This window comes from Phalaenopsis equestris, unplaced genomic scaffold (assembly GCF_001263595.1).
Source record: "Phalaenopsis equestris unplaced genomic scaffold, ASM126359v1 Scaffold217508, whole genome shotgun sequence".
Lineage (NCBI taxonomy): Eukaryota > Viridiplantae > Streptophyta > Magnoliopsida > Asparagales > Orchidaceae > Phalaenopsis > Phalaenopsis equestris.
In genome coordinates this window covers 72,557-82,995 of record NW_018236019.1, presented here as the reverse complement: position 1 = coordinate 82,995, position 10,439 = coordinate 72,557, and positions in this window count along the sequence as shown.

Below are 10,439 nucleotides of genomic sequence, written 5' to 3'. Positions count from 1 at the left end.
TCCGATTTGGTCCAAGTGTTTGGAAACTAAAGAGACATGTTAGCCCTCAGGACCCTCAGGGGAGGGAGAAGTGGGAGCTCTAGAGTGAGAGCCAGTATCCTCCTAGCTTAACCACAGATTTAGGGACCAAACCTTAGATTAGCCAATGTTCTTTATAACACTTGATTGAGGGTAGAGAATTAAAATTGCTCCTACTTGGCACATACAATATTTAATGTATTTCATTCCCTTACATTATCCAATTCACTACATAAGAATAACAATTTTTAACATCTCAAAATTCTCAAAACCAATTCATCCAAAAAAGGGTAATCTTTAGAATTAATATTTTCTTTTAGGAATACTTATTAGTTGTTTTACACTTAAGACTTACATTTAGGAGTATTTGTTAGAAAACCCACTTAAATCGATCTTCCAAACTAAGGACTAATTGTTGTATACTAGAATTTAACTAAGAACATCTTACATCGCTTCTTCATCTTACCTCGCTTCTTCATGGGATCAATACTAGGGTTTTTAAGGAAAGCCCTATGTTACTTGAAGTGATACATGCACTTGCATAGAGCCCATAATGTGTGAACTAATTTCTATATTTTATAACATTTTGATTTTTCACATTAACAACTAAATATAAATTTGGCAAGTTTTTTGCCATATTTTGGAAGCTAAATTAATGCATAATTACGAGTCCGGTCAAGTTTTGGCACCGTGTCAGGGGAATTAAATTGACATAAACCACACAAAAAAACAACAAACACTAGGGGCACAATCAAGTTTTTTGTGTCATTATCGGGGATTAAAATCTTCAAGTAGTGGTGTCGACTTAATAAATACTTGCATATAAATAATTGCGATCAAAATCCTATTGGGAGGCATATGATTCAGAGAGTGGATTCATTTGTTAAATCTAGAGGTGAAAAAAAAGCTAGGACCTCTACATCATTTGAAGGTATTATGGACCAACTGATGATTCAAAAAATGGACATAATTAATATTCAAACTCAATTGTGAGATATAGGAGCAAGAAATGCTTATAATGAGGAATAATAATAGAGAAGATTTCAACATGATATTGATTTTGAGAATGTTATTGTGAGAAATTTTAGGGGTGAACCCAATGTGGAATTTCCTCCTTGCCCCAATTTTACTCCCTATGCTCCTACTTGAAATGAAGATCAGGAATAAAAAGAAGAAGAAGGAGAAGATTGTGATAATGATGAAGAATGAGATGAAAGCTGATACTTTTATATGTCTAGTGTAGTTTGTTTTTATTTTTTTTTGTTATTTTTGATTGTAGTGTGTTTTATTTTCATTTGAGAACTATTGTAATAAAAACTTTCATGTTATTTTATGAACATAACTCTAATATTAATTGTAGACTTTTATTTTTTTCTACATTTTTAGTATTTTCAGTTTATTTTTTGAGTATTTGTATTTTTTTTTAATTCTTAGCAAGTTCTTTAGAATATATTCTATTTTATTTAATGTTTTAAAGCCTGTATGTAGTATTATAGTTAGTACCTGCAGTATATCAGAGCCCAATTTCATAGTCCAAAATCCTCTATAGGTCAGTTTTTATTTTCATCTTTCACCTACTAAATTTAATACTAATAAATATTTTTATAACCACTTAAAAACTGAAGTTTGGGGGAAATAAAAATTTATTTTAAAAAGAAGTAAACTAAATTTTATTTGTCCTCAATTAACTATATCTTTTTTCAAAATTAATTTAACATGGTCTGGGATATTAAGATTTAACTTTAAATGACTATACTTCTGTTTATAAATATTGTGGTAAATTTAGGTAATAATTTTTTAATACTGAAGGTCAATTTTAAAGTTAAAGCTATTTGTATGACAGGATAAGACTATGTTTTCTATTTAAAGTAAAGAAAATTGTATTTTTGAAGTGTTAAGAATTTTAGAGTTTCATGTAAGAAGAAAAGAATGAAACTTTATGAAAATTCTAAATTAATATAAATTAATAAAGTGAATAAAGGTATGGAGTTTTGACTTTAAGAAGAGAATTGTGAAGTTCAAAATTATTAAAGGCTATCTAGATATAGTATTCCTCACTTGGAAAAAAAAAGAAGAGAAAATAAAGGATTGAAAAGAACCTAAAAGAAAACAAAAAAAAAGAGAGAAAAAAAAGAAAAGAGAAAAAGTGAGGAGAAGCTTGAAGAGATGCCTAATCATAAAATTGGCTTCACTTGAATCAACTTAAACAATGAGCAATATTACATTTTCTAAACTTATATTGGAGTATTAGTAGCATTCCTAGTAAAGTTTTCATGAAGTTTTGTATCATATGAATGTTCTAAATGTCCTTAATATGACAAATTGCAATTCTTCTTGAAATGAATAGAGATTCAAAAGTCTTAAATTTGATTATTAAATATTCCTAAACTTAGAGTTTGAATCTATGTTATTAAAAGTTTTTTTCTTAAATTTTGTTATTTTATTTATTAAACTAAAGTATAGAAGTTATAAGTTAATCTCTATCCTAAGTCATATGCTTTTATGCAATAAAAGTGTCACTTGAGGACAAGTAACATTTAAGTTTGAGGATTTTGGTACACTAAAATAATATACTGTTTCGAACACATATTTTATGCTTATTTTTTTGTGATATAACCATTTTACACTTATTTTTGGGGAAATTTCACTTTAAAGAAGGATATTTTCATATTTTTGTTGCAGGTATATCCTTTTTAGGCATTTAGAGCAAAAATGGCAAAAAGGATGAAATTTGGAACCAAAACAGTGAATTTTGGGGTTTTTGCGCATGATACACCGAATCGGCCCATGATGCGCCGTTTGAAAGAGAACTGGTGCATGATGCGCCAAAGATGACTTTTTACAAATTAAGGCATTTTGATACAAATTTTGCTCGAATTTTCAAAGGGACACTTGTTCTACACACATATTGGATTAATTCAATGCATCTTGACACTTTAGAAGGTTCTCTTATGAAGGGATATGTCTCTTGGATCAAATTACACATCTTTTGAATTCAAAAGAGTTTACTTTTGGAGAGAACTTTTAGAGGGGAATTTTGAATTCTTTTTCAAAGGAGGCTATCCAAAATAAAAGAGAGGACCTTATAAAGTTGAAAGAGGACGAGAAAGGGAGAGAGAGAAAGATGGTGTGAGAGGAAAGAGGAGAAAAGAGGAGATTTTCTTCTAGGGTTGTAAGAGTAGATGGAAGGTGAGAGATTTCTTCTTCATTACACTTCTAAGAGAGAATTGAGTGGGATTATAAAGAGAGAAAGGCTTGAAGAGAATTTCTAGGGATTTGTTTGAGAAAGATTGTGAGATAAGTTGTGCCTTTTGTTTCTTTTATTTTGTAAACTTGTTTCTATATATGAAATTTGTGTTTTTTTGTATCCTTCTCATGAATTTTGAGTAGTCATTTGAGTGGTCCTTTTTCTTAAAATTTGAGTTGTCCTATATTTTGACTCTATGGCGGTGAATTTTATCTTGTTTAATTTGTAGTTTTGGTTTCAGTTTTGACATGTAGGGTAACTTTAACCATACAAGCAAGAAACAAGAGGTACAAAAAAGTATATACAATAACTTAAAAGCATGCTTGTCAATCCTTCTCTCTCCTCCACTTGAGAGGTTAGCTTAGGCAGCATGTATATAATTTTGTAAGGAATTTAAATTACAGGAGTAGATGAAGGTATAAAAACCAAACCTCAAGTTTTGACTTCATTGAGTGTTGGAAGATCTTAGTGGATAATTTTAGAACAAAATATAACAAGTTCAATTTGCCCTTCAAAATATCTAAGAGATTTCAAAGTGCTCGGGGCATGACCCTGAACCACTTTGAAGATTTCTTGAAATATTTCAAGTTTATTTTGAACTTATCATATAATTCTATTAATCATCCAAGGTTAAGCTAAAGTTATCCAATTGCTCAAGGAAACCAATTGTTCTATTTATCCTAAGGCTAGGACACTCTATTAATTAATTGATATTTCATTTAAGAGTTATGTGGGTGGGTGCCCCAAAGGAAAATTTAGGTAAGTAAAAGTTTTATTTTCCAAAGTTAAAGTTGGGCTTGTAGTGTAAAGAGGTCTTACTCATCAATCAAGTTATCTTCTAAATCCGATCAAATGAGTTTAAATGTCAAGCCTAGGTCACTACCAAGCACTGAGCAATCATAATAGGTGAAATGATAATTAACAGAATTTTGATTTAAATGACATGTATTCATATTGAAATATGCATTCTTATTGAAAGATCACATTGTCATCAATCATGGGCTTAAAATTAATGAAGTATTGTCTTCCTAACTCAAATCCATCACTTGAGAATCATTTAATTTTGATTGACTTCCAAGTCAAGATAATTAAGGAGATTACGATTTTGTTCTCATTATGGAAAAGGTGGCAATCGAGCTCATACCTCTTACCCATCATGTTTCAATCATCTAAAAATGTTCATTAGGATTAAAATTACCCCTCTTCCCTCTTAATTAATCCTAAATTTTGATTAAGTCACAAAAATATAAAGTTACTCTCCTGCCTTTGGGGCTTTTCACTTCATAACTTATTAATCAAAATTCAAATGACTTTGAGAATTTTTATAGTGTCCTATTTATAGGTTAATTAAAACATTAGAGGAGGAAATGTGGGGTTTTTCAAAATTTAATTTAATTTAAATAATTACTTAATTTTAGAAAGTAGTATTTTCAAAGGTGATTTTACTTAACTATTCAAAAATAAGGTTTGTATTCATGAGAAAACCACTAGAGCTCCCCTTAGGTTAGAGAAACACTTAAAGAAAATTTCATGGTTTTTTTTGAATTTAATCTTTAATTAAAATTTCTAATTATTATTGATTTTTATTATTTAATTTGAATGGAAAAGATGTTTTATTTACAAAAATTATTTTTAATATTTTTATTAAACCTCTCTAAGCCCAAGGAACTCCGAGAAATAAATTTTGCATTTTTATAATTTTTAATTTATTTATTATAATTATTTTAATGGAAAAATAAGAAAATTTCATTTTAAGCTTTTCAAAAATTTATTTTTAACTTAGAAAACAAAGGAATAATATCCTAATGAGTTCTAAGTGATCAGGAAATAATTCTGTATATTTTAAAATATTATGGTATTTTTCTGATTTGTAAGTATTTTTAATTATTTTTAATTCAAAATAAAGCTAAAAAATCAAGTACTTTTTTTCAAAAATAAAATGTATTTTTTCTTAAGTGCCCTTGATCACAAGGAACTTAGAAAATTACTTTTCGTAATTTTTCCAAATGTATTTAATTTAATATAATTATTTTTTGTACAAAAATACAAAGTTTCTTTGAAAGTCAACTTTAATGCTCAAACGTAGTCAAATAATTTTTAAAATTTTAAAGTGATTAAACATGATTTTTATACACAGTGTGGAATTGATTTTGTTAATTTTTTATTATTATTTAATTTACATAAATTACTACAAGATATATATGTTAATTAACTATAAAAATGTAAAAAAAAATTCAAATCATCATATCATTTTTCCTAAGCTTATCTGACCATAAGAAACCTACTAAAACTGTTCTCATAATTTTCCAAGTGGTATTTGAATTTATATAATTAAATAAGCTAATATAGTCATCTTAGCTTGAAAATTAAGGTTAGAAGCATAGAGATGTCCTCTGACCTTGGAAAAATCAGCAGACAAAGCCTCTCTCATGAGGAGCAAACCCTCAAAATTTCAATACATGGTGAGCAATGTTTGATTATAATGAATTAATGTACTCTAGAGAGTATTTAATTCATTAAAAATCAGAGAGTCATCAAATAATTTTTATTTTTAGTGCATAATATTCTCCTTTGTTCACTAAGCAAGAGGGTATTTTTCATTTATTTTTCTATTCTTCTTGAGAAAGATATGGATTTATGAAGTTCAGACATTTAATTTAATTCAAATAATCCATATTTTTCTACTTAAACATGCGACGCCAACTCATCTACAGCAACTCCGAACTCACACGCTGTGCTCTGACATTTGACGCTGCCATCCATCTCAACTGCCACGCGGCCGGCCCTTTCACTCCAATGGTTCGGCCGGCTTGATCTCCTTCATCCATCCAATACACACGCAATCGGATGGCATCCGTTCATCATCCCCAAGTGACCTAAACTGAGAACCTTTCACACTAAAACCTTAAGATCTTTGTCTTGACTCAGCCAAATTGCATGGGGTTGTTTCTAAACCTTCATTTACTCAAGACGAGCATATCTATATAGCTTTTACGGTATTAAATATAGTAAATACATATGGAGAATCAAATGAAGCTCAGTTTAGGATTGAAGTTCAATAGCAAAACTAAGGCCTTCAAATTAAACTTTAACATTAATTTAACCACATTTTATTAATTTACTATTCTCCTAGCATCTTTCAACTGTTATTTACTCCATCATAGTTTCAAAACTTCATTCCTTCAAACGTTCAAACACATCAAACTTTTCACAAACTTAACACTTTTTCATTACTAACAAACAAATTTCAATAAAACAAACATATCAAAGCAATGCAACATATCAAACCAATACAAATACAAATACCAAACATCTCTTAGTGCCAAACACAACCTTGACTAGAGTCGCCTCACTAATTGCAATCACATAGAAATCTAACACATAAAATCCTCTAAAGCCCTTCCAAATATCAGTAATTGTTGGTGCAATTATCTCCGACCTTTTCGACTGATAGAAAGTTGTGATCATACAGCTGGTAAAAGTGAGAATGAGGATAGTCTTCAAAAACTTTATCTCTGGTCCACTTGTTATTGCAATTCATATTAACCTGATAATCTTGATAACAAGCCATATAGTTGAATTGGAGTTTCTTCTGCCACTCCAAATGCTCGTACTGGTGGTACATGTCACTTAGCTTGTTGATTGTAATTCTCATCCCCTCTAAATTTTTATTTAGTTTTTTGGTTAGTGCTATGAAGCCATTGAAGTAAGGTTAGACATCCCTGGGAACAAACTTCTTCTCATTTGCACACTATTGCTTCTACTCTCAATTTAGGCAAGAAGTGTCAACTAAGCGCTTAACTCCTCTCCAATTCTTCTTCTCTAGTACTCAAACTCAAAGTTCTGATATCAAGGAATGAGTTTTAGGGGCTTTTAATAAAAAAATTCTAGTTAAAATCGCTATGGGAGGTTTTACTCATGAATTATAATTATGGCGCCTAGGCTCCAGGCATACCAAATTCTGGTGCGTAGGCGCCAGTGCATAGGTAAACACTGTTTCACCTTGCATCAAATTTTTTACTTACCAATCTCATTCTAATCATCAAATTATTTTATTTACACCTCCTCACATCTAGTAGGTCTTAGTACTACATTATATAATCCATAATAATGAAAATCTTAAATAAATCAACACAGATAACTATGAGTTTCCTCCCACAATGCGCTTGGTTTAATGTCGTCGGCCTGACGTATCCAATGTTTACTCAGGGAACAGGCTTACCAAATTCTAACACTTAGGCACTAGATCTGGCACCTAGGCGCTAGTGCTTAAGTAAACACTATTTCTCATTCCTTCAAACTTTTCATTTCCCAATCTCGTTCCACTCATCTAATTGATGTATTTATGGCTCCCACATCTAGTAGGTCTCATTAATACATCATATTATCCATAATAAAAAAAATCATAAAGCAATCCACACATATAACTATTTGTTACCTCCCACAAAGTGCTTAGTTTAACGTTGTCAACCTATCATATCCAATGTTTATTGGGGTTGACCTAACATTAGGATCTCTTCATGCAATTGCTTGTTTCCATAAATGTAAGGTTTTAATCGATGTCTATTTTCATTAATTATTCATTGTATTTTTGGATCTTTAACATCTTTAGCACAAAAAGGATAGGCTTTTATCACAATAAATGGATCTGACCACGTAGACTTAAGTTTTCCGAGAAATAATTTTAATCGAGTATTGTATAACAAAACCTCTTGTCCAAGCTCCAAATCATTTTTTAAATCTGATCATGCCAATTTTTCATCTTTTCATTATAAACTCTAGCATTCTCATAAGATTCATTTCTAATTTTCTCAGGTTCATTTAACTGCAATAATTGTTTCTCACCAGCTTCTTTCATGCTATATTTAATTTCTTTTATCGCCCAATAAGCCTTAAGTTCCAATTCTACTGGAAAGTGACAAGTCTTTCCAAATATGAGCCTATATGATTTCATTCTTATGGAAGTTTTATATGTAGTCCTATAGGCCCATAATGCAGAATCAAATCTACTAAACCAATCTTTCATATTTAGATTTACAGTCTTTTCCAATATGCCTTTAACTTCACGATTTGATTCTTCTGCTGAACCACTTGTTTGAGGGTGAAGAACTGTGGCAATTCAATTATTAATTCTATATTTCCTCATTAAAGTTTCAATCTTAAGGTTCTCAAAATAGCTCCCCTCATCTGTAATGATCACACTCGACATTCCAAATCTAATAAAAGTATTTTTTTTTTGAATTTAATAACTCTTTGACCATTAAAATGAGGTAAGGTAGTAGCTTCAATCTATTTTTGAAACATAATACACAGCTAATAAAATGTATATATTTCTAAAATATGATAGCAAATGGTACGATGAAATCTAAACCGCATACATAAACAATTTCCACTTCCAAGGTAAAATTTAGGGAAATTACATCTATCTTGGAAATATTGCCAACTCTTTGACATCAATCATGAATTTTTACATAAGTATTAACATCCCTAAATATTGTAGGCTAAAAGAATCCATATTGTAATGTTTTATATGTAGTTTAATCCACTCCAAAATGTCCCTCAAAAGATTCATGACATTTCGTAATAATTTCCTTAGTTTCTTCAAAAGGAACACATCTTATGATCAGTAAGTCCTTAAATTTTTTATTTAAATAATGGTCAACCAAAAAGTATAATCTTGCATCATACGTGAACTTTTTCTTTTGGTGGTTGTCTAATCCATTGGGTAAAATATTACTAATAAGGTAGTTAACTATATCAATTACGCCACTCAGAAACAGAATATACTTGTTCATTAGAAAAATTTTCATTAATTTCTATATCATTATCACCATAATTTTCCCGTTCAAGCCTCGATAAATGATCAGCGATTTGATTATCGATACCATTCTTATCTAGTACTTGAAAATATTTTTTTTTACATGAAAAGGAACCATCAAATTAATTGTGGTTTTGAATCCTTCTTCAACATCAAATATTTAATAGCATAATGATAAGTATGCACAATAAATTTCACCTGAATGAGATAAGGTATAAATTTATCAAAAGCAAATACAATCGCCAATAATTCATTTTGTGGTAGTATAATTAATTTGAGCTTCATTAAGAGTTTTACTGGAATAGTATATAACTTAAAAAGTCTTATCATGTTTTTGCCTTAATACTACTCTAAAAGCATAATCACTAGCATCACACATTAATTCAAATGATTTTTCCACATTAAAATTGAAAATTGTGACTTATTCTAAAAGATAACATAAAGGCTAAGCAAATTTTCAAAAGTTTTTAACATATTGCCCATAAAACACAACATGTCCTAGAATACTTCTTACTCCTCTCACTGACAAATGATATGGTAATTCAGCCATAACTTGAATTTTAGCCGGATCTACTTCCATGACATTTTTAGAAGTCTTATGTCCTGACATAATTCTTCATGTGACCATAAATTGACATTTTTTCCAATTGAGAACCAAAATTTTTTCTTTATAGTGATTTAGAACTTTTGCTAAGTAATCTAAACATGAATCAAAAGAGATTTCAAGAACTAAGAAATAATCCATGAAAATTTCATATCCTTTTTCAATTAAATCACAGAAAATAGACACCATACACCTTTGAAAAGTGGCAGGTGCAGTACATAAACCAAGAGGCATTCTTCTAAGAGAAAAAGTCTCATATGGACTAGTAATTTTTGTCTTTTCTTGATCCTCAAGAGCTATAGGTATTTTGAGGTATCCATAATATCCATCGAAAAAGCCTAGCTATGTCATGCTAGCCTATCCAATATTTGGTCCAAAAAAGTAGAGGAAAGTGACCCTTCCTAGTGGTGAGGTTTAATTTTCTACAATCAATACAAATGCTCCACACAATGACTTGTTTTGTTAAGATTAATTTGTTCCGCTCATTTACAACTACAGTCACTCCCCCTTTCTTATAAACACAATGACTAGGACTAACTGAAGCACTATCAAAATTAGAATAAATAATCTCAGCATCAAACCATTTTAAATTTCTTTCTTCATAATAACTTTAATGATAGGATTTAATCTTCTTTGAGGATCAGCCTTAGGTTTATGATGATCTTTCTTTAAAATTCTATTCATACAAATTGAAGGGCTAATTCTTTTTATATCAACTAATGTCCATCCAAAGGCTTTCTTATAAATTTTTA